The sequence below is a fragment of the Camarhynchus parvulus genome, chromosome 1 (assembly GCF_901933205.1).
Source record: "Camarhynchus parvulus chromosome 1, STF_HiC, whole genome shotgun sequence".
In the NCBI taxonomy this organism is placed as follows: domain Eukaryota; kingdom Metazoa; phylum Chordata; class Aves; order Passeriformes; family Thraupidae; genus Camarhynchus; species Camarhynchus parvulus.
In genome coordinates, this window is record NC_044571.1 from 104,720,842 (window position 1) to 104,748,833 (window position 27,992).

The following is a 27,992-nucleotide window of genomic DNA, read 5'->3' on the forward strand; positions in this document are numbered from 1 at the left end:
ATTATAGATGTCCTGAACCCACAATGCCCCTTTATTTTTTTTTACCTTCATCATTTTTTCAGGTCTTGACTTCATGTGTGCACACACATTCATTCTTCACAATCAAAGAGGCAGTGAAAATTAAAATTACTAATGCAGGGCTAATAAAGCAGCTAACGTTTTAACCAGTTCTTTTGCGCAAGATATCTTCTATCTGCAGAGCTATTATATTTGGTGTGAATGACCCACTTCAAGCAAATTCCTTATGGATCTACAGAATATTAAGCACATGCACAGCACCAGAAAGTTTGGGGATTACTCAGATATTTAAATTTAGGCATATGTTTAATTGCTTTGCTGAATCAGGGCTTTAATGAAGAAGCATGGCACAGTAGTGCTATTTGCCATAAAAATCCATCATTGCCAAGGATCTCTGCCCATTAAAGAAGATGCTATGATTTGTGTTTAAAATATGAAAGAAATACGATGCCTGCATGGTGCATTAAATACCCAAGCATACACATGCATTTAAATGAATTTAAATTCTTTCTATCTTTTTAAGGATACTGTTGTGAATTATGTTCTTGTATATCCAAGAGCATCCTTCATGGTGAAGTGACAGTTCCTCTCCACATCCAGTTGATGCTCTTTACATATTATTAGTATTATTTACTCTCGGTCCGAAGCTGATGATGGATTTCTTCGTCCCTGGTTGGGTTTGTGGTTTGTCCACAGGAACCACCAAAGGCCATGGTGTTTCCAGGGGCATTGGAAGGCTTCCCTCAGCCAGGGAGATGGTGCCATCCCTGGCAGGCAATCTGGTCCAGCCCAGATGGATGATGTGGGATGGGGCTGTTAGAGGAAGAAGAGCACCACACCACTGTGACCTCACAGCCCTCTCCATTCTGGGCCTTTGCTCTAACCAGAGAGAAATCCTGACAAAAATTTATTGGAAAAAAATCCACATCCTGGCAAAAAAAAAAAAATGTGGCTGCTTTATGTTGTGGCAATGAACATGACCAGGTTTTCCCAGGGCAAGGAGTCTGTCAGGGATTGGGGCAATGACTACAGCCTGTGACTCGCCTGTCCTGCCTGGACATTCCGACCTTCTGGCTGGAAATGAGGCCACTCCAGTGGAAGGAAGATAACATGTCTCTAAACTATGAGTTGTTGTGTGATGGGTTTGTGGTTTTTTTTTTCAATTCAGCTATTTATAAATGTGATAGACCTCTGTTTCTCCTGCCTCTTTCAGCACCCCACTGAAGAATGTGTGAAAAGCTGTAATTTCCCTTGAGGAAAAGAGTATCTTGTGATTTCAGTGAAAAGCTGTGTTCACACTGTGGTCAATAAATTCCTATAGACAATTTTTCCCCTTTGGAATTCTCCTATCTTGTTATTTTGTTAATGCTTGAGACAAATATTCCAGCTTAGCAAAGACATGGTGGAAAGACATCCCATTTTTTGTCAGTCGGTTTCAGAAGGAGAATGTCAGAGCTTTAACAGACTTTCCTGGCATCAGGTTTTGCTTTTCTTTCATAAAAACTTGAACACTTTTGTTTTCCTTCTGACTTGGAGCAAGATCAAATTTCAAAATATCCAAATCCTCCATGAAACAGCATTACATCTTTCTCTAGAGCCCCAGTTGTTCCTTCTTGCAATCATAAATCCCACTTGTATCATAAAAAGATTTTCTTTTTCTTGAAAAAAAGGTTGAGACATCTCCCCAGACTAAATCCATAACTTCCTTTTTTGTAGGGAAAAAAATTATAGTTTGAAATATTTGAGCTGAAAATTTCCTGCCTCAGTGGTTAAACTCCTGCATTCACACACACACATCCCTCTCCATCTCAGTGAATTCCCTGATGAAAGGAGGCAGATTTCAGGAATAACTGCAAAGGAAGGCATAACTCCAAGCCAAGATTCTCCTGAACCCATGTGCCAGATTGCTATGTGGTAATTCCAAAGCCATGGGAAGACCCTGCACCATTTAAGTCTAGGTATCCCTCTGACTTTAGCCCCATCAATCAACCTTAATGAAAGAAAGACTACATGCAAAATTTTAATTACTGCCTTTAGATATTCCATCCTTCTAATATTAGGTTTGAATACAGTGTTCTTTCTAAAAAGCCCAACAAAGAAAGGGTTTGATGATACTGTTATCTCTGATGATAGTATTTTTCTTCATGTTTTGGAGAACATTTTATATATATGTGTGTCTTTTTTTTTTTTTCCTATTAAATGTATGATTTGTCCTGTTAGCTAAGGGGTGTCATTTTACACTGTTAGACTTCTTATTTTCCAAGAGTTATCTGGGTTTCCATAAGGTAAACATGGCTGTCAGCACTATGTCCCAGCATGGCTGTACAGAACACCTCAGCAGTGCTGCTGATCGGACTGACAGCACAGGATGAGATGGAAAGAAAGGCAGAAAAATAAGTGTTCTAGCCTGATGAAAAGCTGCACTCAGGTCTTAGCAGAAAATTCAGAGCAGGAACTGTAGATAGAGTGATTAACAAGGAGTTTCCAGAAGTTAATATACCGGGCAAAAGGGTTGCTCCTTTGGAAGCTGAGCACCGGAGAGTGGAAGTCAAAATGACTTGTGCACCATTGAGCTGGAATGTGCTGCTCCTGGGTCATTGATCCGCTCTGCTCTGGCAGGGCACCGCTTTGGAATTGTTAATTTTCAATGACATAAAGACCTGTATTAGTACAGGAAGCAGAATTGAAAGGCCTGAGACTAAAGGGAAGACAAAAGAGAGGCCAGAGTAAACATGAAGGGTTCCAAAGACTGTGATGCCAACCCAGAAAACAGCCCCTGAACAATGCAAAATTCATTACTTCATGGACCAAATGGACCAGGCCTGATCCTCAGCACTTGTAGGATAGCATTTTTTATTTCACACCTCACATGAGCTGGAAGAGTAGGTGATCCATGGTTTACACAGGCAGTGAAGCCATATATAAGGATGACATTTTTTCCCCTAAAAGGTGAGTGCACACAAAATTATACAATGCATTTTTTTATAAATATTTAACATCTAAAGCACACTGCCACCACAATCCCTTTTTATGACCCCCACTATACTGTTGAGTATGAAAAGGTGCATAAACCTCAAAGACCTATTCATTTATCAGGAAGAGAGATGCTCATTCTAAAAACTGGGGGTAATAATTTATTGTTTGGATCTTCTGTAATAAACTTGAAATAATGCTCTTAAATTTCCGAATTTTACTGTCAGTGAGACAGTCATTAGTTCTTATGACTGAATTTCCACTCCATAACATTCATCAGCATCTCCAAACAGTCCTCCTGTTCTTTTCCCCAAGCCTTATATTGCAGTGGATACACGGCCTGGGGTGTGGTGGGGGTGTTGTCTCTGGACCTTGTCTGGGCTTAATATTAAATAATAATTATAGAAAATGCTTATTTAAAATATCAACAATCTTCAATTAAGTAGGGTGGATGAAGAAAAGACATTCCAATGGCAGCATGAGAACAGGCAGAGTCACATACAGGAAGGAAGCAAGAATTGTTTCCTGCATAAACTCCAGTGGCTACAGTGGTATGTCTGATTACATCAGTTCATTAAGAACCAAAGCAAAACTGCTTGTTTAAAAGGACACAACTCTTAGCATTTAAACATTAATACCAGATTCTGTGCCCAAAGAGAATCTTTAATTCAAAATTTCCTGGACTTTACAAGAGTTATTTTTTCCCTCTTATCATTCAGCCTGTCCTAACTCAAAGGCTGATTCAATGCAAAAAATTATTTAAACATTAAGGCATTTATTCTTTTTATTTATTTTTGTTGTTGTATCAGTAGTTGAATAACTTGCATGTTGTCAGGAACAGTGTAAATCTCTAACATCAGCTCAACTCAGCAATAACCTGGCAATGTACAGCATATCTCAATTCTAATAGATATGAAGGAAGCATCTGAGTCTTCAACACCGTCTGCAAAATGTCTCAGATCTTAAATACTTTCCTGTCCTAGGTTTGAGGGTGATCTTTACTTGTTTTACAACAAATAAGGACTCTGGTGCAAAAATAAAGATATTTTACATTAAGAAATGAGAACTTTTCTTTATAGATTTGTGTCTAAAGCATATGCACTTACTCAAATACAGCCAGTTTTACTGGGATTCTTTTTTTTCCTTTATATTGTCATAGAAAGAAAATAAGTACTGGACCTCTGTGCATGAAAATCACAAAGCTTGACTGATTTTCTTTTTATTCTATTGAGAAATTATACCAATACCTAATTGTGGATTTAAAATGCTTGATTTTTTTTTAAACACGTGCAAAACTCCCCCTATGTGTAATTTGATTCACTGATTCTCTCTGACTGTATCTAGATTAGTAATTTAAGTAGTGTCTGGACACAGAATCTCAATTGCTTATAAAGTTAAATAGTTTGTATGTGGCTTGATTTTTTTCTGGTCCACCTTGCATCATCCTAGAGAATTCCCAAGCAGATCCTAAGGGTTGGTGTGGGACTATTTGTATTACTGGCAGCCATATCTCACTGACCAAAATGCAGCCTCCCTGTTTTGAGTACCAAGAGAGAGTTATAGTGTAGACAGGCCCATTCTGTGCTAGTTGGTGTCAGTGGCAATAAAATGGTGTAGAACTGATCTTCCTGGACATGGGGCTGCTGGAATTGGGAAGCTTCACTGGACAATCACTGTAGGCTTTGGTCTTCCCTGATACTTTCTATTTAAACAATTATCTCTCATTTTTTCTCATGTTCTGCCTCCATAAATCTCAAAGCCTAAGTTTCAGGTAATCTGTTGGAAAAGGGCACTCTGGTGAGTGTATTCAGATAATAGAAGAAAGAGGGAAATTCTTACCAATTTTCATAACACTCTATTTTTTTTACCTCCTTCTTTTCTATGACATGAGCGCCATACTTAAAGTTCTTCAAGACCAAACTTGAGATATTAAAACAAATAGTCTTAAACTCTGTATTAGTCTAGTAACAGCTTTACAAAACAACTTATTGCAGTATTTTCTTTACAGCCAAGAGAGCAAAGTCAGTCATCTCAAATCCTTGGTTTTTCCCATATATGTAGAGTCAAAGTCACGATAATAACAAATTGTAATCTCAAAAGAAAATTAGAATTCATTGCTCTCCAGGATTTCCTATGGTTGCCTGGTGTTATCCTTCTTGGCTTCCAGCTGTTTCTCCAGATGGACGGAAGGAAGGAAGGAAGGAAGGAAGGAAGGAAGGAAGGAAGGAAGGAAGGAAGGAAGGAAGGAAGGAAGGAAGGAAGGAAGGAAGGAGCATTAGATGTTTATTTCTCTTTTTCAGTGGGATGGCTGATATCAACATCAGTCAGTGGAGTGGGACCAGGAACAGCTCTCTGGCTGAGATCAGTCCCCAGGTATTCAAGGACATTTGAATTATCCACCCGTCTGAGTGCAAAATCTTTGGGATGCAGACTATTTTACTACACCTTTATCAAAAGCACAGAAAAGATTGTCAATGCTTAACTAACAATGAGTAACTCCTCAAACGCTGCACTCAGAGCTGGTGCTACTCCTGGGAGCTGACATCTCCATAAGGTGCAGCTTTCCATTGCATCAAAGGGAATAGAAAGTAGTCTGGATGTAAAGACAGTAATTTTATCTGTGTGCCTGGTGCCAGGAAACCATTGCCAAATTAGGTCTGTCCGCCTCTCTTCTCAGACCCTTTGGATGGTAACAAAATTGGTTTCATGGTAACACAGTCCTACTGATTTACATTAGATGAGAGTTTAGTTAAATTGTAGGCTAAGACAGCCTGTGACTATACTGCAAAGTTCAAAAAACCAGCAAATTGGTCATAGTTCAAAAGGCTGTGTGAAGCTCATTACCATAAAAAAATGGAAAAGGAAAACAAAACAAATAAAAACCCACACAAAAATTAAAAATGTTGAGTGGCAAACCCATAAACAAATACTATTTTCTACATAGTTTGAAAGTCATATTATTTAATTACTCAAACAACTTCTTTTATTTATTTCTGATGCTCCTTTTACAGAGCTGGCGTTTTTTTCCTTCTACTTTTAACTTCACCTAGGAAGAATCCCAGACAGATATTATCTAGAAATTCATAACTACATTTGTTTTCTCTTGTTATCAGGGGAGAGGGTCTACTCAAACACATTAGTTTCTCTTTTGGAATTTTCAAGCACATAAAAGAGTAGGAGATTCTGATAAGGCCCTATTGTAGTTATCATGTGGTATAACTACAGCTAAGGTCATGTCGACCTGCTCTTGTTAGAGTACATCATCTACTTAGCAGAAAAGAAAACAAATTGTGTCACATTTTATTCCATCAATGGCTGTAAATGAAAAGGATATTTTGAGAAACTGAATTAATAATATGTTGTAATAGCTAGAAAGAAGGAATGATAATTAAACACGCTCTGCAATTCAATCCCAGCAGTGAATCTACTCTTTTGGTAACACTTCTTTTTAATTATAAAAGTGACAATTCTGAATGACTCAAACCTGTGTCATGTTGCACACAGGCAGAGGCAATTAAGGTGAGACCAAAGAAAAAATACAGTTTGCTCATTCTGCATCCAGTTGACACAATCACTACACTTCTCTTTAAAGAATGCAGAAAGTAAGCAAGACACAAATCTGGTATACATTGGATGAGTTTGTTAGTTTGTTAGTTTGTTTACTGAATTTTTTTTTTAAAGGTCAGGGATGCTTTCCAAATGTGATACAGAATGACCACATGGTCCTTCAAATCACTGCATTTTATCTTGGGGTAACACATTACATAAGCAAGGCAGGCAAAGTAAGCTTGAATGATAGCAATGGTAACTTATCAGAAACAATTAAAATTTCAGCTAATCCAGGTTAATTTAACACAGAAACATTGTAAGACTAAGAAGCATTGTGAGATGTGTAATCATTGTATCCTAGAGACAAACAACATTTACTGAAAGGATTTTTTATTCCAAATTTCTAGCAAATTTTTGCTCAGGAGATCAAGATAATCCCTGTCTCTAGAAGCTACTGAAATAAAACATGATTCTCAGTGCCACTCAATTTTGATAAATTGGCACTGATGATGTTATATGAAATTACAATGCCAGTAGGTGTGGCTTGAAGACAAACCAGAAGAGTCTTCTTGCTAATAGCACTAAAGGCACTGATGGCAATTAAAACTTCAGTCTGCACCCACGTGCATGGTTACATTTGGGTCACCATTCTGCTTCTCAGTGCATGATGTATTAAAGCAGATAGATTCAAAACAAGATTTGGCAGCAAATTCCAAATGCTTTTGCAAGAACTGTGCTTCCTCATTGCTATTATACTGTCTGGCCAAAGGGCATTCCTTCTTGCTGAGGGCTTTGCAGCAGAAGGGTGGAACCAAGCTGGGGCAGGGGCTGAGATGTTGAGAAGCTGTGCCAAGTCCACAGTGCATCTTTCCCTCTTGTATTGTTCAGGTAGGCTGACTCTGAATAAAAATCTTGCTGTAGAACATGCCTAAACTTGACTGTCACCATTAGATTTAAAGACTGACACCTCAAAGAGAAGAATAGAATACATTAAACTGACTGTCTCAGATAAGCTGCATCATTATCATATCACGACTGTGTCCTGTAAAGGCTGGCATATTCCCTAGGAAAACAGCAGCAATTGCTTCTTTTTTAGTGTGTCCTATATGCCTTGCTAAGGCACTTTTCACAGAGCTGGCTGATGGCTGTTTCTTGTGTGGATTATAGAAATAAATAGCACGCTATAGATGAAAGCCTGCTCTTCCTACAGTGCTCAGGAAAAGTGTCATTTCTAGCTTGTGAATAATGTGTCTTTCCTGAATTATAACTTTCAGCACAGTTGTGCAAATAATCTTGATTTGGAGGGGAAAAACAACCACATATACTTTTGGTTTGTTTTGTTTTGGGGTTTTTTTGCCCTTTCAAAGGAAAGAGAAAATTTAGAATGTAATATCCCCTCCCATCCATTTTCCAAATCTCATCTTACTGTATTGGTCAGGGACAAGTCCTGGGTTCTAAGAACTTGCAGAACACTTGCTGTTTGGTTTTTACACGGTGAACACATAAGATGTTTACACATAAGATTAAATGGCAAGGAAAATTCCACATTTCTTCCAGGTAGATTGGCACTAATGTTAATTAAAAAATGAAGGCTTTTAAAACCCAGAAGATTGATTGTCTCAGGTTTAGTAGAGGAAAGTGCCACTGTAATAAACAGCTATTTAACATAGGCCATGTGAAGTGGATATTTTATTCCCAGGGAGCAGGAGGGCACTCACACCTTTGGAATACAGACATTATGCTTTACTAGGAAGCTGTGCTGAGCCATATCCTTCCAGAAGCTCTTCATGACCTACTAATTGATCCCAAACCACAATTTTGGAGCTCGATTTTAGCAATAACCATTCCTTGCTCTACACATATTCCTGATATAAAGAAAATCAATGAGCTTTTAAGAAAGGTCAGGATTAATCCATTCCAGCTATGGTTTGGAGGTACAATTCAAGTCCAATAAAGAGGAAGAACCCCTCTATCAACATCACAGATTTCTTGCTGAAACCCTCTGTACTCCCTACCCTGCCCTGCCCTTAAGAGGCCTCATGCTACTGCATCCTGAAAGATGTTTCATTTACTGAAATCAAGTGAAGGTTTTTAAGCTGCTGGAAGTGATTTCTCTCTGAAGAAAGGCACTGCACCCATGGAACCTGATGCCATCATGTTCAGAGTGAAGAACTGCCACAATCACACATTTTTCCTTTAAGACTTCCACAGAAATCCAGCCACGAAATTTACCAAAGGCATATTCCTTAGAGACAGACAAATGCCTAATAATATCCACTGTGTTGAAAGGAGAGTCCCTGATCCTGTGGGATCATCAGGACCTAGCTCTGCTTTCCTGGTGAGATTCAATGGGTGATGATGTTGCTTCCTATAATGATCCTCATTGAATCAAAAATCTAAATTCAACAGTAAGTTCTATGTTTATACATAAAGTAGACATCCTTAACTTCTATTTTTTTTGATTTTCAGTGTGAATATAGATCATAGTTTGTGCATTTGAGAACCAAGTGAAGCCTACACCTATATGGTCAGGGATGCACCACATTATCTTGAGCAGTTCAGAAATACCATGGCCAGCTGCTGAAATCTAAGAAAATGTGATTCCAATGAAAAACTAAGATTTTTATATTGTGGCGGTTCTGTGGTTTTGTTTTTTTTTACTTCCCAGTGAAAATGCAACTTTATATTCAATGCTTTCCTACAGCTCAGGAGAACATGATCAAATATATCAATTAACAGTTTTTCTACTAGGATTTCTTGTATTAATTATCTTAAAAACTCTGAAAAATAAGGTCAGAAAGCTAAAAGGACAAAAGGCAGAAAGAATCAAGTTATCTAGATCCTAACAGACAAGACAAGTACATATTATTATTTAAGTTAGCAAAAGGATGACTGATTTGGGCTCAAACTTCAGAGCAATACACAAAGCTGTGAAGAACATCAGGAAAGATAGAGATTTCTACTTTTAGATCATGCAGTGAGACATCAATAATGGATGTAATATAGTTAATGCCTGTGGTACCTTTGAGCTAATTAGTAAAATGCATCATTACATTGAGTATTTAATACAAAAAGAATAAGCAAAGAAATGGAATATAATCTACAACACATATTATACTTGCCTGGTTGATGACTAAAGATTAAAAAAAATCACGAATTATATAACCTTACATTATATAACCTTACATCCCAAACTAAAAAATTTAAAGTGTTTTATGAGAAAAGATACACAGCCAAGTAAAAGCATTTAACCACAGAGTAAAAGTGGCAGAAGAAGAGTAAACTTGAGAAAACAGGACAGTGCACTTCCACAGATGGAGCACAGGCAGATCAAGAGGAGGACCTTCATTGCCTAGAGAAGGCCTCCTAAAACTTAGCTGCTTTAATTATTTATCCACTGAATAATTATTTCCTGAGAGGCAGAAACTGCATATTTTAAGCTGAGTTCTAGCACCTTCCAAACATGACCAGCTTGTACAGGGTGGGAATTTAGAGTCCTGACCATTGCTTTCACTATGGACTCAGCATTCTCAGCAGCAGAACCACCCTATATATGCAGTAAACTCTCAGCTGGGATTCTCAAAAAGCTGCTTTAAAGGATTCTACAGTACACCTAAAACTACTGCACTAATTGGTTTTATTACAAAAATATGCCCCCTTTTCTTCCCTGCCCTATTTCTCCTGTCCCATCCTTGGAGTGCACTGGACCTCATGGCTGGAATTTGTGACAGGGCAGGACAGGCTCTCTCCTCCAGGCTTAGTGACCATGCTGGCACCTCATCCTGCTCTGTGCAAAGAGGCACAACCCCCTGCAGGCAGCAGCTCCAGCTCTCCTGGCCCTGTGCATGTTTATAGTGCTTCAGTTGGAGGGAAAGAAGCAACAGCTCCTGGGTGAGAGCTCTGCAGCCTGGAAACAACGCCAGGCTCTGAGCGGCTGCACAAATACTGCAGAAACCCAGCTGTGTGGGCACTTCCCAAATATCTGGGACATGGTGTGCCTCTCTCAGAGCTTCTCTAGCTCTTCCTACTTACACAGAGCAAGAAGTAAAGGTGCTGTGATCCTTGGTGCAGTTGAAAAATGACTACGTGGGGTGTAGCAAAAGAGAAATATGATGGGTCACAAGAAACATTCATGGAGGAAGAATCTTTGTATTAACAGTGGATGAACTCCCTTGGCTAGGTTTCCACACTTAATATCTATATTTATTTATTACTATTTGTTGCTACTCCACTTTGTATTTCACTTCTTCTACTGCTTGTGTTGTACTGAAGTTGAATTTCCATGCTCCAGGTTTGTAAGTGCTTTTTACCATGGTTAAAAGGTGACGGTACTCAACCACAGGGGCTTCCACTGAACACACAAGTCAATCTCACAGCTAAAAATATTCAGAAGCTTCATGTAAAATGGATTTCTCTTCCTAAAAATAAATTTTTATATGCATATATGTAATTTAAGACTGTATTCCAATGATAGAAAAATTACAGGAATGCCTCACAACTACCAGTGCTGTGAAAGTCCTCTTTTAAAATATAAGAAACCTTAGAATGGAATGCTTGGAGTGGTAAGGTTTCCCATTCTGGCGTGCTTTTGGCTACTCTAAGCTCTATTTCTACTCTTGACCAAATGCTCTTCCCCACCATAAGCAGAGAAATGTTTCCTGAATAAGCTGTCATTGAAACAGATACTTCTTGGCACAAATTTCTATGACTAGGCACTTTCTAATGAAAAAAAAAAGTCAATCAAAGATTCCCAGTAAGTTTCATACAAATAATCATTGAAATTAGACAAGAAGTAAATGGACTTGGCATGTTAAACCAGCATTGTTTCCAAGCACAAGGCATGGAAAACAGAAGCTCCTAGAGTGGTTTTAAAGTGAAAGTGTAATTGAATTGCATATATATTAATCCAAACAGTATTTTTCTTGCTTTTAATCCACTGGAACTGGCAATTTATATGCACAAGCAGTTCTGCCCAAGCAACCAACCTTAAAATGCCTTTGTATTTAAATAGAGTGACATCTGACATTTCTGTGTCCGTGTCTTATCAGACCTCTGTTTACCCTCTGGAAGGTGCCAGCATAGGGGGAGAGTAGGGTAAAGTGAGAATTTGCCTGCTGGTTCGTAGACAGTTGGAATTCTGATTTACTGTGAAAGTTCAGGATGTCCCAATTAAATCAGGACACTTGAGAGATATGAAGACTTAAATGTCCCCCAAAAGCTTTGGTCTAATGTGATTAAGCTGGCTGGTTTTGCTAATGATAGACAGTTTCCAAATTGCAGAAAAATGGTAAGTAGGTATAATGGGGTTTTACTGTTGTGTACTTATGAGAATATGCCCCCAGAAAAGATTTGTCTTCCCTGCTTCCATTTTCTATTGAATGCCAATTATTTTTAACTTCTGGAACGTATAATATAATCCTCCTTGAGATACATGATGCCCTTAGCTCTTGGGAACATCATGGTCTTTTATTTTTACCCCTACACTCCTTGCTATCTTTTCTTCTTTGAACTTTACTTGGTGATTTTTAGATTGCCTTTATGAAACTATGTCAGTGCCTATGACTTCTTCATGTGAACAGCACTGTTTATGCAGTGAGTACTAACTGACCACAAGGTGTGAAGGAAATGTACACAATTACACTGTGTAATGCTGCACAAACGTGCAGTGCAGATGGAACTTTGAACAGGTAAAAAACCACTAAGCCCTAAATATCTGAATAACATTAGGAGCTGCTCTCAGCTGGAATTATTGGTGAACTGTAAGCAAATGTAACTTTATTGCATAACTTTCACAAAGACAAGCATTCTCCAAGAATTGAAAGGGCAAATAAAGGAAAATGTGTGTTCTGCACTGCGGAAACAGCCTAAAAAGGAATGAATAATAGAAAGAAAATCCACTTACAAGCTCATAATTTTTAAATTTCTGTAATTGTCTAATGTTATTGAAACACCACACACACACGTTTTAAGTCAGTGATAAGTTACCATTTGCCTTGAAATGTCTTTCTTCAGCATGATTGCGTCCTTCTCTCCCCACCATGACAGATTGTATTTAATTGAACAGTTGCTGGTTTAGAACTGTCATTAAAACTGCATATATTCAAATAGTCTTAGTACAGCATATTGCCCTTTCAGTTCATTTTCTCCTTTTATGTAGCAGTAAATATCCCTTTGTGTTCTGGTTCTAATTTATTTAGAAATAATGTGCTTCTTGGTAAGTGCAAAGAATTTTTTTAAAGGATCAGCTAAGCTGGTTAAGTTGCTTGTTAATGTATTTTTTATTGACCTAGTGTCTCTCAGTCCTTACACCATAGAACTCCAGGGTCTTTGTTGACAGGGTACACTTAGAGGAAATACTTGGATCTAGCTCTCACTTTTTTCCAAGATGGTTTTAAAAGGAAATTCATGCTATAAAAATAATTCTGGCCTTACATGAGAGAGAAATCTTGGACTTTAAGCAGCCAATACAGATCCTGACTGTAGGTGAGCAGAGGAGAGACATCTACCTCACTGGAGATTTGCCAGAAGGAAGAACTAGGGTGGTTAAGCCATATCCACACTACACATCCTTAAACCATGTCCACACTGTGACTGGCTGAAGAAAATGGCTTTGGCTGTCCTCTCAGTCTGTAGAGTCTGAGTTGCCCTTTAAACACAGTCACAGAGAAAATCAGAGAGCAAGCTGGTTGTACAGATGCTTCCAACAACAGGTATATCCACACTTCGCTACTAACCTGGGATGGAACCAGCAGGAATAATGGCTATTAAACATTATTGCCTACTCTGCAGCACTCACTACTTAAGCATTTTTAATCTCTTCTTTGTTTCCTCTTTTATTTGTTGGAGGGATGGGTCTAGGTACACAAGAAGCTTAAACTAAAATAGCTAATTCTATAAAATGTAATAACTGTGAAAGACCATCATGCTGGAAGCAATGGGCCAGACCTGTGGCTGCTGTGAGCTGAGAAGCTTCATCAGCATAGATGGAGCTGAGAGAAATCTCGATACACTGAGGATCTGGCCCACTGTTTGCCAATGATTAAAGTCCACAATACCTGTGACTTTTATATGACATGTGTGGAAGTTGCCCTGAAAGTTTCATAGACTATGAAAGAAAGGGATAGTTATCACCAATGACAAATCTAATGCTTGAAGAGCTCTGATGTTGCTCATTCTTTAACTGCCTAAATGAGGTTTTGGGGGTCTTTTTGAGATTTTTCCAGTAATACGGTTATGTATAGAGAAAATAAAATTAACACTTCGTTACTATTCATCATATGGTGCTGGAGACAAACTTCAGAAAATATACATTATTTACCATCAGCAACCTAATATTCTTTGAAATGAATTAAAAACAATAAAGAAGTATCACTAAGCTACTCACTAAGAATTCATCCAAGAAATAATCTAGCAAAGTTGTTGGATGAGACATAATTGTACATTAATTAGGGAAACCTAAAACCCATCACAATTAAGATGAAAATTAGGAACCAAAATAGAGGAATTAGAGAGTCAAGAAAAATTTCTTTGGACTAGAATTTCTCAAAACTCTTAATTTATCGACAGTGGGAACAGAGTACTTAGAATCAGAAAGATCCATGATCACTGATAAAATTTGCATGAGAGAGATGTATTTTTGTAAACATAGTTAATTTTATTGCCATGGACAATTCTAGGATGATTTTTCAGACAAATATCGAATAGTTCCAGACAGCTCTCTGTCAAGCCAAGCTTTTATGTGCCTGCAGAGAGCTATGGTAGAAAGATAACACTTATAGGCAGAGACCACCATCTCAGTGTCAAAACTGTTAAAATCTTTGCCAAAAGATTTAAGATTAATCTTTGCCAAAAGATTAAAGATATCACGTATGTGTACCAATGAAATATTAAATAGAAGTTGCAAGTGCATGTTTCTCAGTTGGCAAGCAGATGTATAATGTGTGTCTTTATTTAGATTATACATGGGTACATAAGGAGACACACATCTTTTTTAAACTGATGCAAAACCTTTTTATGTCACTGAGAATTAGAACCCTGTTCATAATCTGTAGTGTCACAGTATAAGCATGCGGAAGATCAACAGTGCTGCCATGACACTAATGACCAAAACAAAAAATAAAAAGAAGGAAGAAGCCACTCAAAGGCCTACACCTGGAAACACAATTGGAGTATAACAACAGAACCACTGAGGTTGCCAATGACTAGTTAAGCAGTCATAATGACATGCTAGCATGGGCTCTCTAAGTATAATTTTTGGTCAAGGACAGATTACTGTAAAAATGGTAATAAAAGACAATTTTAGATTCTTTTGTAATGAGCCTTCACAAAAGCAATATTAGTAATATGTGCTGTATAAGCATATTTTGTATAAAGCCAATTAACCTCTTTATTTGAAAACAAGAGCTTCGTTTTTGTTGAATACAGCAGCTAATCCTTTGCAGCAGATAAATTTCAGCAAGTATGAGTGGAATGAGTTGTACTTGCTATGCCCCATGTTCTTCCACAATTGAAAGATTAATTATTTATTTTCCTACATACTGGTATATATGAAGGTTAGAAAACTTTTGGTATAGGAAAAGCTGAGGCTTCATCTGAGGACATGATAAATGTTTGCACTAAGTCCATCTTTCCATTTATTTCTTTTCTTGACCAGGTCAGCCCTACAGGTAAAAACACACCCTTTTTGGTCAGCAAATTTCAGCTTGTGCTCAGTCAATAAAAGTCTATAATCAGCTTCAAATTAGCGTCATGATTGTATGGCTAACAAAAACACTGCTAAGACCAGATATGTTTGTTTTTTATTTAAAAATGTGGCAAAGTTACATTGATAGACAAGGCAGTGCAACCATTGTTTCAACCAGTTAAGATTAATATATTTCTCTGAGATGCTTAATACAGCATTCTGCATATCACAGGGACAAATGCCTAATTACAGTCCTGTCTTTATAATTAGGACCACACAGATTGATGCAATGGTAATTCCTGATTCATGGCAAGACTGATGAAGGGAATTAAGAATAAATAGTACAATGAATTAGGAACAAAGAGTATGACAGTGTGGCCAGAAAAACCTTTCAAAATTAAATTCCTGCTATAAGAAGATTGTAAAACAGGTTATGAGGAGGCAAAACAGGGCAGCAGATCCTCCGTTCAAGAGATGAGGCTTAAGATCTTTTCTCTGGCAAAACCTCATTTGCAACATTTTCATCCAAAAGCAGCACCAATTTTTGGTCTCTACACAAGAACAGAGAGACACTGAGGAAGGCTTAACCTTTTGTTCTGCTCCAACCAGACAGGACTACTAGACTGTGGCCTCAGCAAGGGACAGGACATTAGAACAATCTATTATCTTTCTATACTCAAAGAACAGAAACCTTCTTATTACAGGTAATACATTTAATTTTGAAAACAGATCTATTTTCTTTACATGTAATTGAGTTCTGTTACAGAACACAAAACAAGGAGGGCTCACTGTCATCTGCAATGGAAAGAGGTCGATATCAAAGGACACAGACTTGAGTTCGCTTTTATTTTCAAGGGCATAAGTTTCTTTTTGAAAGGTTTCCAGAACACAAGAACCTCTCCTTTCTGCATCCACAGAGGCTAAACACTGTTTTCACTGGATTAAGGTCCCAGCTGAACCTAACACATATTTTTTCCCTCTGCAAGCAGAAGTTTCAGTGAGTACCAGCTGCAGTCAGGTCTCCCATACCTTAACTCCTTCTTGATTGCATTTCTCTGCTCTTACTTTGCTGTTGAATGTGGTTCTGGTTTTTCCCATCCTGTGTAAAGAGGCAGCAGGACTTGCCCTAACCTGTGTGACCTTCTTTCAAATCCTGAGGAAAATAAGGCAGGCTGCTGGCATCGTGCAGGTCGGTTCTGCTGCAAGAATGGCTGTTGAAGAGGAATGGCTGATTCAGCACTACTTGAAAATCATTTTGGCATCTCTTAGTAGGATGTTACTGGTGAGCTAAAAGAAGGATGATGATGTTAGAGCACAAATATATTTTTTTTCACAATACAGGAACCATCCAATTAAAATATAAGTCACTTGTGTCAGGGACTATCTATTTGTACACGACCAACATTACTGAGGAACTGGTTTATAAGATGACAAGATTAAATCAAAAATAATAACAATAAGAATAAGAAGAATAGAAGAGATGATGAAAGTGTTGGGGGGTTTTTAATGGTTGGAAAGAAATACGTAAATTCTACATATATATGTCAAGCACATAAGTGCCATGATACACACTAAGCTTCCAAATAATATTATATTTGATCACTTTAGACAACAAAAGGAAAAAAATGGCTGTTTGGGAACCTAGGTGTTCAGATGATGGCACAAAATTATGTCTCTTCTTTAAAGCCATAAGCAGATTGTCTAATTTCTGCATCTACACATTACTATGTTCATTTATAATTTCTGTATCTCAGCAACCATACGTCCTCCAATGGACACAGGACTTCAGCTCCCCATATTCTGAAAACTGTGTCCATTTATACTCACACTATATCACTGCCACCTGCTGAGCATGACATTCTACTATAGCTTTCTTAGAAACATGAGGAGAATATAGCTCCTGGTGAAACCTTTCCTCTTCCTCTATTCGCAAAAAAAGTGACAGCTGGGTGGGTGACTTCACTTGGCTGCTTTAGGTATCAGTGAGGTACTGCTCAAGCTATCTATATCAAGACCCCAGAGTTCCCATATCCATGAGGATAGCTGGAGTTTTCCTAACGTACATCCAAGCATTTAAGTGAGACAGTAGATAAAAAGAATATTTTTCATGTGTTAAAAGCATAGACCTGAAAATCACAGTGACTTGTGAAAAAATCTCATGTTTGTCTTGTGTTGTCTCCATTTTGCAGTGGGAAAGCACAGAGTCCTCTGTAAAACTACTATATACAAAAATACACCGCTGTATATTTTATCTCCTGGTAACTGTACATCTTAAGAAACTCTTACTGCAGCTGGATATTATTTAAATAACGAAAAAAATCTAAACCTTCCAAAACAGAGAGAGATAATTGGTATCACCTTATACTATTCATAAGAGGAGTTTCTGGAGAGGAAGTATAACCAGGGTTGTTTTCTTACCCTCTGCTGAAAGAATGCTCACTACTGAAATTAACTTTTAAAAATAAAATAGTATTTACAGCTGTTTTACTAAAAATATGAGAAATAATGGGAACATGTGATCCTGTCTGCAGTTCCTGTCAAAATCACAATGCAAGACAGTTCTGCAGCAGATAACATTGATTAATGTTCCCATACAGCAACGACAGCGTACATTTATGGACAGACTGGTGAACCTTTGCCAAAGCTCACTAAAAGCAGCTGCAAGGCAGGACTGACTTTTAACCTCCCCCTTTTGATGCAGGAACTTCTTGGCATAAAAACTGTGCTGGTAGCATACAACCTGCAGGGTTACCATTACAAAAACAGATTTGGCCAGCAGGACATCTCCATTTCCTGAATAAACTCCTGATGGATTACATGGAAGTTATACAGTCATATCTGGAGACTGGAGGAAGAAGCAACCAGAAGATGTTAATTCTGAGGATACTCTGAAAAAGACCCCCACATTTTTGACGTGACAATTTCCATTTTCATTGGTTAACAAGTAATATTATTTGATATGAGAAGTGAACACCTGCAGAGTGTTCTCCATTGGTGAAAGCTGTGCATATGAATCCTTATTTCTGCAAAGTGATCTCTGAACAGTGGAGTGCAGCTTTTGCTTTTCTCAAAAAATATATTGTGAAGGTGCAGGAGAATTGTTCTTGCTTTCTGTAGAGTCATGTATAGCTAAAGCCAGAGTGCCAAAATTAGTTTGTCTATGAGTCAAAAAAAGGATATTGTAGGAGAACAATGGTATTTTCCTTCTCTTTGGGGACAGGAAAACAGGGAATTCCTTAGTAAGGGATGCTGATTAAGGAAAGATGCTTTTTACTACTCAGAAGGTTATATTCATGTCAAATTCCATTTTCTGACTTCAGCAATATATTATCAGTGTCATTTTCTGGAACAAATGATGCTGTAAATAATTCCAGCAAGTGCACTTAATATAGATTTGTTTGCTAAGTGGTGGTGTCTCTCGCCAGGGTTAAAGGTAGAATAAAATGCTGTTTATCCCATGGGGAAAAGAAATTATGAGATTTCTTGTTTCCTCCCTTGTTTCTGTCTGTGATCCATTGTGATCCCAGGTCAGAAGGTCTATCACACACTAAAGGAGGGAATTCTTGCACTGAACCCTTTGTTTCTGCAAGGCAGTATCAGTGGCCCATTGTGCCAGTCATTAATGTCCCATCTCTTTGCTTCTTCTTCTGTTTCTTTAAAAAAAAAATCCCACCTACTTTTGGAAAAAAGTTCTGTGCTCAGCTGTTTAATTCTGGATTGCAGCTTTCCTAATAACCCGAAGTGAGAGTGTTAAAGCAGCTGGATGTGACATGCTAGAGCTAGAAAAAATGAGGTCCTTCTGAGAAAAGAGCTGTATAAGATATATTATTTTTCACTCAAATGAGAGCTCCCAGAATCCTTTAGGCCCCAGTCCCACATCCCCTGATCCCTTTGCCATTTCACTCCAGGAAAGCCAACAGAGGCATCACCAGGCAGCCACCTGTGAGCACGTGCATGTACAGAGCCTTATTCCATCAGTCTGGTGGAAGACAAAAAAAGATGGAGACAGTTTTGCTGTCTCAGCTACTGGCTGTGAAAAAAAAAATCACAAAATCATGAAAATCACAAAATCCAAACAGCTGCTAATTGGCTTAACTATATTAATTACTCTCCTAAAAGATCCAGATGATCTATATTGGTGCAGAATCCTATCAGAACACACACTTTCATAAAAAACAGCAACAACAAAACTCTTGTTCTCAGATTGAAAGCTGCAAGCAATTCTTTCTATGAAGAAATGTTTGTAAATGGTTCATCTTTATACTGGTTGCAGGCAAATGAAATTAATATTAAAACCAAAAAAGTTAGCCCTTCCAATTGCATGTAGAAACCATGGTCTGCTTCTTCCAACACACACTACTGTAGGTTTCAAATCAAAGTGTCCAAACTCCTTTCATTTTTGGCCAAGAAGAAACTAGGCTTGCACTAGTGAAATGATAATGCTAACATGGGTAAAGTTTCCTAAAGCTGTTCAAACTTGCAGTCATGCTAACATGCTTTCAGATCCAAAATGTTTGTTCTCTTAAGAATTAAAAGGAAATTGTTGAAAACGATGAATCTGCTTCTGAAAACTGTTACTTTTCTCCTGAGAATTGGTCTGAAAAATCACATCTGTAAGTAGAAATACACAATCACCTTTCAGACAGTGACTCTGGTAGAATCCTCCCTGTCAACAGCCCATTTTAATCAAATACTCTCTTATCAGGTAACGCACACACAGAAACTGTAAATGTATTTTTTATGTGGAATATTTGTATGAACATTTGAATAACTTGAGCTTCAAAAGTCAGCTTGATTACATGTAAATTATCATGAGACACAAAAAATTGCACCTAGGTCTCTACCTCTGATTTATCTACCCATCTGTTTTAGTTTCAGATGATTCGTCTTGAGAGCACTAGAACACCTCCTGAAACATGCAAGATTAATCAGTCCTGCAATGGACTTATGTAAATCCTTCACTGTGAGGATGTGAGTTGTATTGTTGACTTCACTGAATCTACTCACTGGCTTAAAACTTAGTCAGTCTGAATAAACAAGCTGCAGAGGTTTCATTTCTCTTCCTATCTTTCCCATAAAGCAGATGGATTCATTGTCTTCTCTCCCTTTTAATACTTCATTTAATTTTTCTCTTTTCTACCACTTGATTTTCTCCTTAGTATAAGTATTTCCCTTCTTAGGAGAACTTTCTACACTCTATAACAAATTCTAACAGAGGACTTTGACCATCTTAGATAGATTTTTAGTGAACAGTGGGGGTCTCAGCTATAACCAGAGCTCATCAATATTATTTTAACATAAATATGTTCAAAACCAACATCCATAACAATTTTGACAGTCTATCAACTGTGTTAAACATTCTGATATATCCAGGTCAAGATTTTCTTAAAGCCAGGTTAAGAAAGTGTATTTTAATTTTCACTCTAATGAGGAATTCAGCAGTATACAAATGAGGTTAGAAAACAATGTCAAGAAGGTGCTTATCAGAAGTTAAATAGGTGTGGATTGAAAGAATCTGACTGCTTTTCCACTTTTCAGCTGTAAGGACATTGCAGCTTTATCAAGAAGCATCTTTTTCCCAGTGCCACAAAAGGAGAATTTCTTTCCTCAAGGAAGAGCTGCAAGCATGCACCCATGACTAGAATGGCTGTTGACACAAAATTAAGAGCATTACTATAATCATTCCTACTCTTCCATCATCAATAGGATGTAGCTTCTGGGATTTTTCCCCCCTAAACTGATAGCACTGCTGTTCAAAATAGACCTTCTGTACAAATTACAGCTACAAGTGGCACTGTTTGGCTGGCACATAAACCTCAACCAATTGTTTTCAGTTTGATTCATACTGGGTGTGTCTTATTTCTCCCTTAAAGAAATTAAAAATGCCCATTTTCAAAAGGAAAGGAGCTGTGAATAATCCATGTTTTATATAAGCATTGCTGGTAAGCAGAGCAGAATAAAGATGCCTTCATTTCACTAACAATTATGAAAAGATCATATCAGACAATGACCTTTAGAAATGCTCCAGTGACTGCTGTGTCAAGCTCTAAGTCCTAAGCAGGAATTCTTCAGCTAAGCTTTGACTTCACTTTCACTCATATGCCTAATTTTGCCTCCTTCATGTTAACATGATTTTTACTGATGACTTTAAAAAGGAAGGAACAGAGCCCTGATGTAGAATAAGCTAAAAGAAATTAATAGACAGCTATATGCACAGCAGAGAACTAGATTTAACTGTGCATTTCCACTTCCTGGTTTCTTGATTTTCCAAGGACATCCTTTAGCATTTGATGTTGGTGCCAGTTAGAGAGAAGGTGGAGGTAGAATTTATGGCACTGCCATCGACAAAACTCTCGCTGAAGCAAATGGGAAATACGTGCATGAATTTGGCTGAGTGTCAGTAAGGTAGAAAAGAGCCAGCTGACTGATTTTTTTCACTTTGTAGATGGACTAATAATCTCAAAAAAGCAGTGGGAGAGAAATATCTCTTTTTAGGGCTCAAAAATAAAGTTTGTAGGTGAACTTCTTGTAACAGCAGTCCTCCTAAGATTCAACAACACAAATCCCTATCATTCTCTTGCCATTCAAGGTCATGTTAACCTTCTTGAAGAAGAAGCCAAGAACTCCTTAAGTTAATCATCCTCTACATTGAGGCTGGTGCTTATTTGATTCTGAGGTTTTTGCTCAAGACGGAACAAGCACGTGAAAAATTGGTGAAATGCAAGATTTCATTTACACAAGGTCAAAGTGACCCAGATTTCGAGTGAGGTCCAAAGTATTATTGGTCCTTCACACAAGAAAAGTTCTGTGCACAGCTCATTTAATATTTAAGAGCTTTGCATAAGAGTATGTAAAAGAGCATTTTCTTCTTGCTCTGCCAAGAAAGGTCAAATAACTGTTAATACTGGATAAACCTCGTGTGAGTTCTAGTCCCCAGAGTAACTGGGATTATGCCTAGTATTCTCAATACACAACAGTTTATTCAAGCAGGAAATCTATAGGAAGGGGCTGCATTCACTACTGATCCAAGCTGTGCAGCTCTGTGGGCTCTGGTTGTGCCTGCTGAGGATTTGGGCCCACAATTTGCTAAGACAAGTAAGTGTAATGAGAACAGACAATTTATATCGACTGTGAGACTGGTAAAAAGCTTTTGAGCATTCAGCTTTGGCTGTGATGTAGCTCAAAAATACAGGCAATTTTATTAAAAAGGAGTCACATTTTGAGTTGAATGACTTTATGACAGTATAAATCTATGTTGTTGTGGTGTTAATATCTCACCGACTCAGGCCTAAACAACCAGTGTTTTCATTGGTGAAAAAGTTACTGGCTTGAAAATTAATGATTAATTTTATATTAAGTTTGGGAGAATGAGAACAGCGAAGTCAATAGCTGTAGCAAACAGCATGGTTTCCATATCACATTTAATTACACATGAATTCTTTAATATTTTCTTTTTAAAAAAGCACATTAAACCTTTCTTATAAATATTTTAGCAGTTACATAATGGACTGAGTTGTTATTTGCTGTGGGATATTTTTTCTTCATGTTTTCCTTCTGTCCTATCAGTTGACATGTCGATGGACAGCTCAGGGACAGGGACACTGAAGACACACAGCCAGTTTGAGACAAGCAGCATAACTGGTAACTCTGACAGGCAGAATCAGATCTGAGGTGATCTTTTTGTAGGGTGTTACACCACACTGAAGTAGTTACTCACTTTTAGTGAGCAACTTTTAAGTGTTTGTCAGCTACTGCAATTGAAAGGGGAGCACAAAGGTTGTGACAAGTGGTGATCTTTTTCCTTTTAAGTATTTCCATAAGTTAGAGAGACAGAGCTGAGAAATCTTTAATGTAGACGTCTTCTAGTATATACTGGTTATCAGCTAACTTTCCTTGTGCTGAAGGTCAGAAAGTTTGAAATTCCAGAAGGAAGTTTGAAATTCAGAGGAAGGGCTGCATCATGCCTTGAAGACAGATTCCTCACTGGGGAGGTGGGGTCCCTGCCCCCTTCTGGCACACAAGAGCCCAACTCCCTCCACCTATTAATGCAAGGGCAGAAGAGACTCTGCTGCAGCCCATTCCCAATGTAGCACCAGTTTGGCAAGGCCAGAAGCAGCCCTTGTGCTCTGGGATTGTACAGGCTCAGCAGTGGTACTTATCTCTTCATCTGCTCAGTCCCTTCATGAGCTTTCACTCACAGTAGCCTGCAGACAGGCCAGGAATTCTGCATCATTTGTCTGTAAATCCAGGGCCTGTCTTGCAACCACAAGCCACTGCATAATTTATAAAATGCAGACTGCTCTCTGCTTCTTAAACACAGCCCGTCTTAGTCTGAACACCTCTTTAAATTGAACATCATCTTATGCACTTTGATTGTGTGTGGAAATATACTGCTTCAAGGTAAAAGGAGAGGAGTTGAATTATTATCCTGAAGGCTGTTTGTACACTTCCATGATCCACCCACTCATCTTACCTTGAGGGCGATGTGAATTGCATGGGCTGGTCAAGAACAGAGCAGAGCAGTCAAGTGCTGACTGACAAGGTTGCCCCTCCTAAGTGCTGGCTCTGAGCTCTGATCTCCGAGCACTATTGATACTCGGCAGTGAAGCAGAACTGCTGACGCTCCTGCTGGGCTCCACACAGAAACCAGAACATCACCACTGCATTCTCAGTTTGGAGCCAGAGTTCAAGGAAGAAAATTCAAAACAGGGATTTTCATCTTAAATGAAAGATGTTTTCGCAGTGGCTCCTATTCAGTTCCATACTCAAACTTTAACCTAACTTTAAACATTGCACCTAACTTTAAACATTAAAACCCTATTGTGTACTGGAAGGCTAGAAGTCAGCTTTGTGATTGAACTTAGCTTGCTGAACTTAGGCCTATATCAAGAGAGAAACCTCTAAAGCATTTCTCTTTATTAAAAATATATTTCTACTGAGAGTTGATATGTTCCAGATATGGCAGCAGACCACATTTCTTAAAAGTTACCTCATGGTCTCCAACCTTCCTAATGACACTGTAAACCACAGGTTATCAAACCAGATTTAAAGTGTGTGCATATAGAAAACTCCATTACAAAGAGAACTATCACAGCTGGCCTGGCCATTCTTACTTTATTACCAAGAATAAGAAAACCAAGAGAAGAAAACCAAATATGTATGCATGTGTATCTACATATCTGTATGCATTTCATTTTTAAAAAACAAAGGGCAAATTCCTGGCTCTTGGGAAATAATTACCTTCCCATGTATTTCAGCAGGGCAGGATTTCTCATATTTCTCATCAGCAGTTTGATCTCTAACCTGATTTGCCTCTGAATGTGGTTTAAACTTTACCCAGTTCTTTTTCTTCCCCCTACTTCTTGTTTTATAAATGTGAAAACATAATTAACTGTGATTATAAAAAGGAAAACTTTGCATTTACACAGGCATGGTTTTTAACCTTCATTGACTAGAAATGTGTCTTTATAAGTTTTAGAACTATAGTAGAATTTTAGCTATAAGTAAAATAGTTATTTTTCATTATTCCTATGAGGTACACTTGAAAGTTAAAGCAGTAACAAAATAATTGGCAAAAGTAAATTTTAAATATTTAGGTGTGCTTAAGGAAAAAAACCCAAACAGCAAAATTAAAGAGAAGGGAAAATATGCAAAAAGTGAGTGTTAAAAATGTTGCTGCTCTTAGAACTTGCTTGTGAGAGTAATAACATTGCCCAATGTTATGGAGCAAGCCCCAGATGGGCACGTGGTGGGCACGTCTCTGTAAGGATTCTCACCATTGCCATATGCTGCTGCTGATGATATAAAAGGGGGAAAATCAGAGATGGAGGAAGTACAGACTGTAAACTTCATGCACTGCTTTAAAAGAAATTGAGTGGGATGGATTCTTAGCCGCCTAATCCACGTGTTATGGAGAACGTTGTGAAAATTTTCCAGTTTTTCCACTGAATACTTCTCCCAACAACATGAGGTGTATGTGGAGTAGGAGTGGATGGCTGAGTCAAGTTCATTGCAAATAAGGTAATAAAAAACAAAAATATTATACCTGGGTAGGTACAATGGAAGAGGAAATCAGCACTGGAATGATTTTCCTGTGTGTCAATGGGTTACCCATCACTGGAAAGTCATCCTTTATTTCTAGTACTGGTTTACAAAGGCAAAGAACCATCAAAACTTATGTGGGATACCTGTGTATGTCATCTGTGTGGCACTCAGGTGGGTATATGGAAATAATGCTGAAAAGCCTAGACATGCAAATCCTCAGAGCTTTTGAAAGCTCTGGTTTGGACATGGGCAGGGAGATGACACTGTGCTCCCTCAACCCTCTGAAGTCACCTTCTGACTCCAGGGTGGATAAATCACCACCGTCAGCTGCTAACTTAATTGAACCAAAAACTGAGGGAGAGAGACCCACACTTCACCCATTCCACATGCAGGAAAGTTCAGGAAGGGGGGGGGAGGAAAGGAGAGGCTTCCTGATCTGCCAACTAGACCACTCTGTGAACACTTTCAAACAACACACCTTCAAATCCTTGTCTAGACATGGCCTTATGCAAGCCAGAGATAAGAATCAGCCCCCTGAATGGGTGTTTTGTTATATAACCACCCATGAGGCACAGGGAGTTAAACATTTGCAGTAGTTTGTAACATTCCTAAAGCATTACGTTTCCAGCAAAGTGGATTATCTTGTCTCATTTTTCTCTGATGAACAATCAACTTCGATCTTGACACATGAATTTATTATGCATGGGTTAGACAAACTGAGCCTTAATAAGCTGCAGTTAAAAACCTCACTTTGTGTTTGTGGAGAGAAAACAGCTCCTAGGTTGCCTGACAGGGGTATGAAAAGGAAATCAGGTTTCTCTACCCTCATCCAGCTAAGGTTGGATGTCTATATTCCAAAGATGTGATTTTTTTATATAGGTTTTGCTAGATATTTGATTGCTTTGTTGGAACAGTTCCACAGTAGCTGACTGAGCTGACCTCCAGATGTATCTCCTCCAGGGCATTATGTTCTGTTTCGCATTATCAGCTGCATGCTCCAAAGGTTAGGTTGTGAGAGCTTGGGTGGGGCTTTTAACTCCTTCCTCCATCCCAACAATCCTGATGTGCCTGTTCTCCTGCTCTTCCCTGGTTAATTCTACCCAACAGTGGAAGAAACACAATACAAACTCAGCTTGATTTAGTAATTGCAGTCATGATTTATGTGCAACGGTGTCACTTCACTGAGCATTGATTTGACAGATAATGGAAAGTATGTCCCTGGCTTATTTGGAAAGTTTATTTGACACTACAGATTCTTGAAGGAATGTGCAGAAACTTCTAAATATATGGAACAAACTCACCTGGTGTAAATCAGGTGTCTGAATTGACAAGAGCAATAATGGGTAAGGCAGTAATTAGTATGCATAACTATTTCAAGGTGAGTAAAGTAATACAGTTCCAGTGCCCAGAGTGTCATTGATTTACGCCAGCTGAGGATATGGCCCGTAGAACTGACAAGAAATGGCTATGCCTACTAATTACTGAAACTGCTAATGTATTTCAGCTGGTACTAACTGGTTTTATGTCACTGGAAAATTACAGAAGACCCAGCTCTTGCAGATCAGACACCAACCTGTTTGTGAAGTTTTTTTGGTTAAATGTCCAGAAAAGTGGGCTGCATTTTGTGTGATGACTGTTCTTGTTAACATTAAACCCTGATCAGACTTCTCACTAACTTGGGCATCCTTCTTACAGTTTGCACTTTCCTCACAGATTGAGGCAGGATGAAAAGCTGATTTTTGGGTTAGCCTTCTGGCATAGTGTGGTTTAGGATGCTTTTGACGCTATTACAATTTCAGGTGGTCACTCAGGAAGAAGCAGCTGGTGAGTACAGAACACTTCCATACTTGGTACTTGCTGTGGTTTGTAAGCAGCAAGAGCTGAAAACGTGTGGGAAGTGCTTTAGATGGGCTCACACAGCTTCTAATTTATGTAGAGAGTATTGAGGGTTATACTGCATGCCATATTTTGTCCTGTCAGATTTATGTCTCACATCACTTCAGTCACAGGTATGTCTTTCCAGAGATTCAAATCATCACTGAAGGTAAAAGACCTCACAAACATGAGGACACGAAAGTCCTTCAGAGCATGGCCATAGGGTGAGTGAGCATTATTTCCCAGCTTCTGTTTTGTTCAATTCAAGGCCTGTGATGTTTTGAAATGGAGGAATGTTTTTTTTTTTTTCCCTGAATCAAGTTTCTTTAGAACCTCCTTGGGAACTGTTGGCATAATTGCCAGTGGGACTTGACCATGAAAGAACATTTAGAAGGATTTTTAAGAATGAGGTCTCTGCCCTGGCTTTACTCTACTGCCACTGACACAAGAACACTGAAACTCCCTGGAAATGTTCAGGTCTAAGGCATTTTTCATATACTGGTGTGCTCAGCATATACAAAATATTGTGGGAAATAACTAAACCTTTGTCCCTACTTCCTGGCAAGGAAGTTCCCTTTGTAGTTTGAGGCTGGAAGACAAACAAGTGAGCCTGACTGTTCATGTTCACAGAGTAACTTTTATTTACATAGTCAGTAACCCTGGAAAACAGATGGTTACAGAAACATGTGGGCAACTCCTTCACCCTCCATTCCCAGTTCAGCGCTGTTGGATAAAAGCCACATTAACTCTAAAGCTCAGTGCAGTGCATGTGGTAAGAATTAGACAGGAAAGTTCCCCTTAAAGAAATAGAGTTACAAATCTAACAGTTTCTCTTCTCAAGACTAAAATT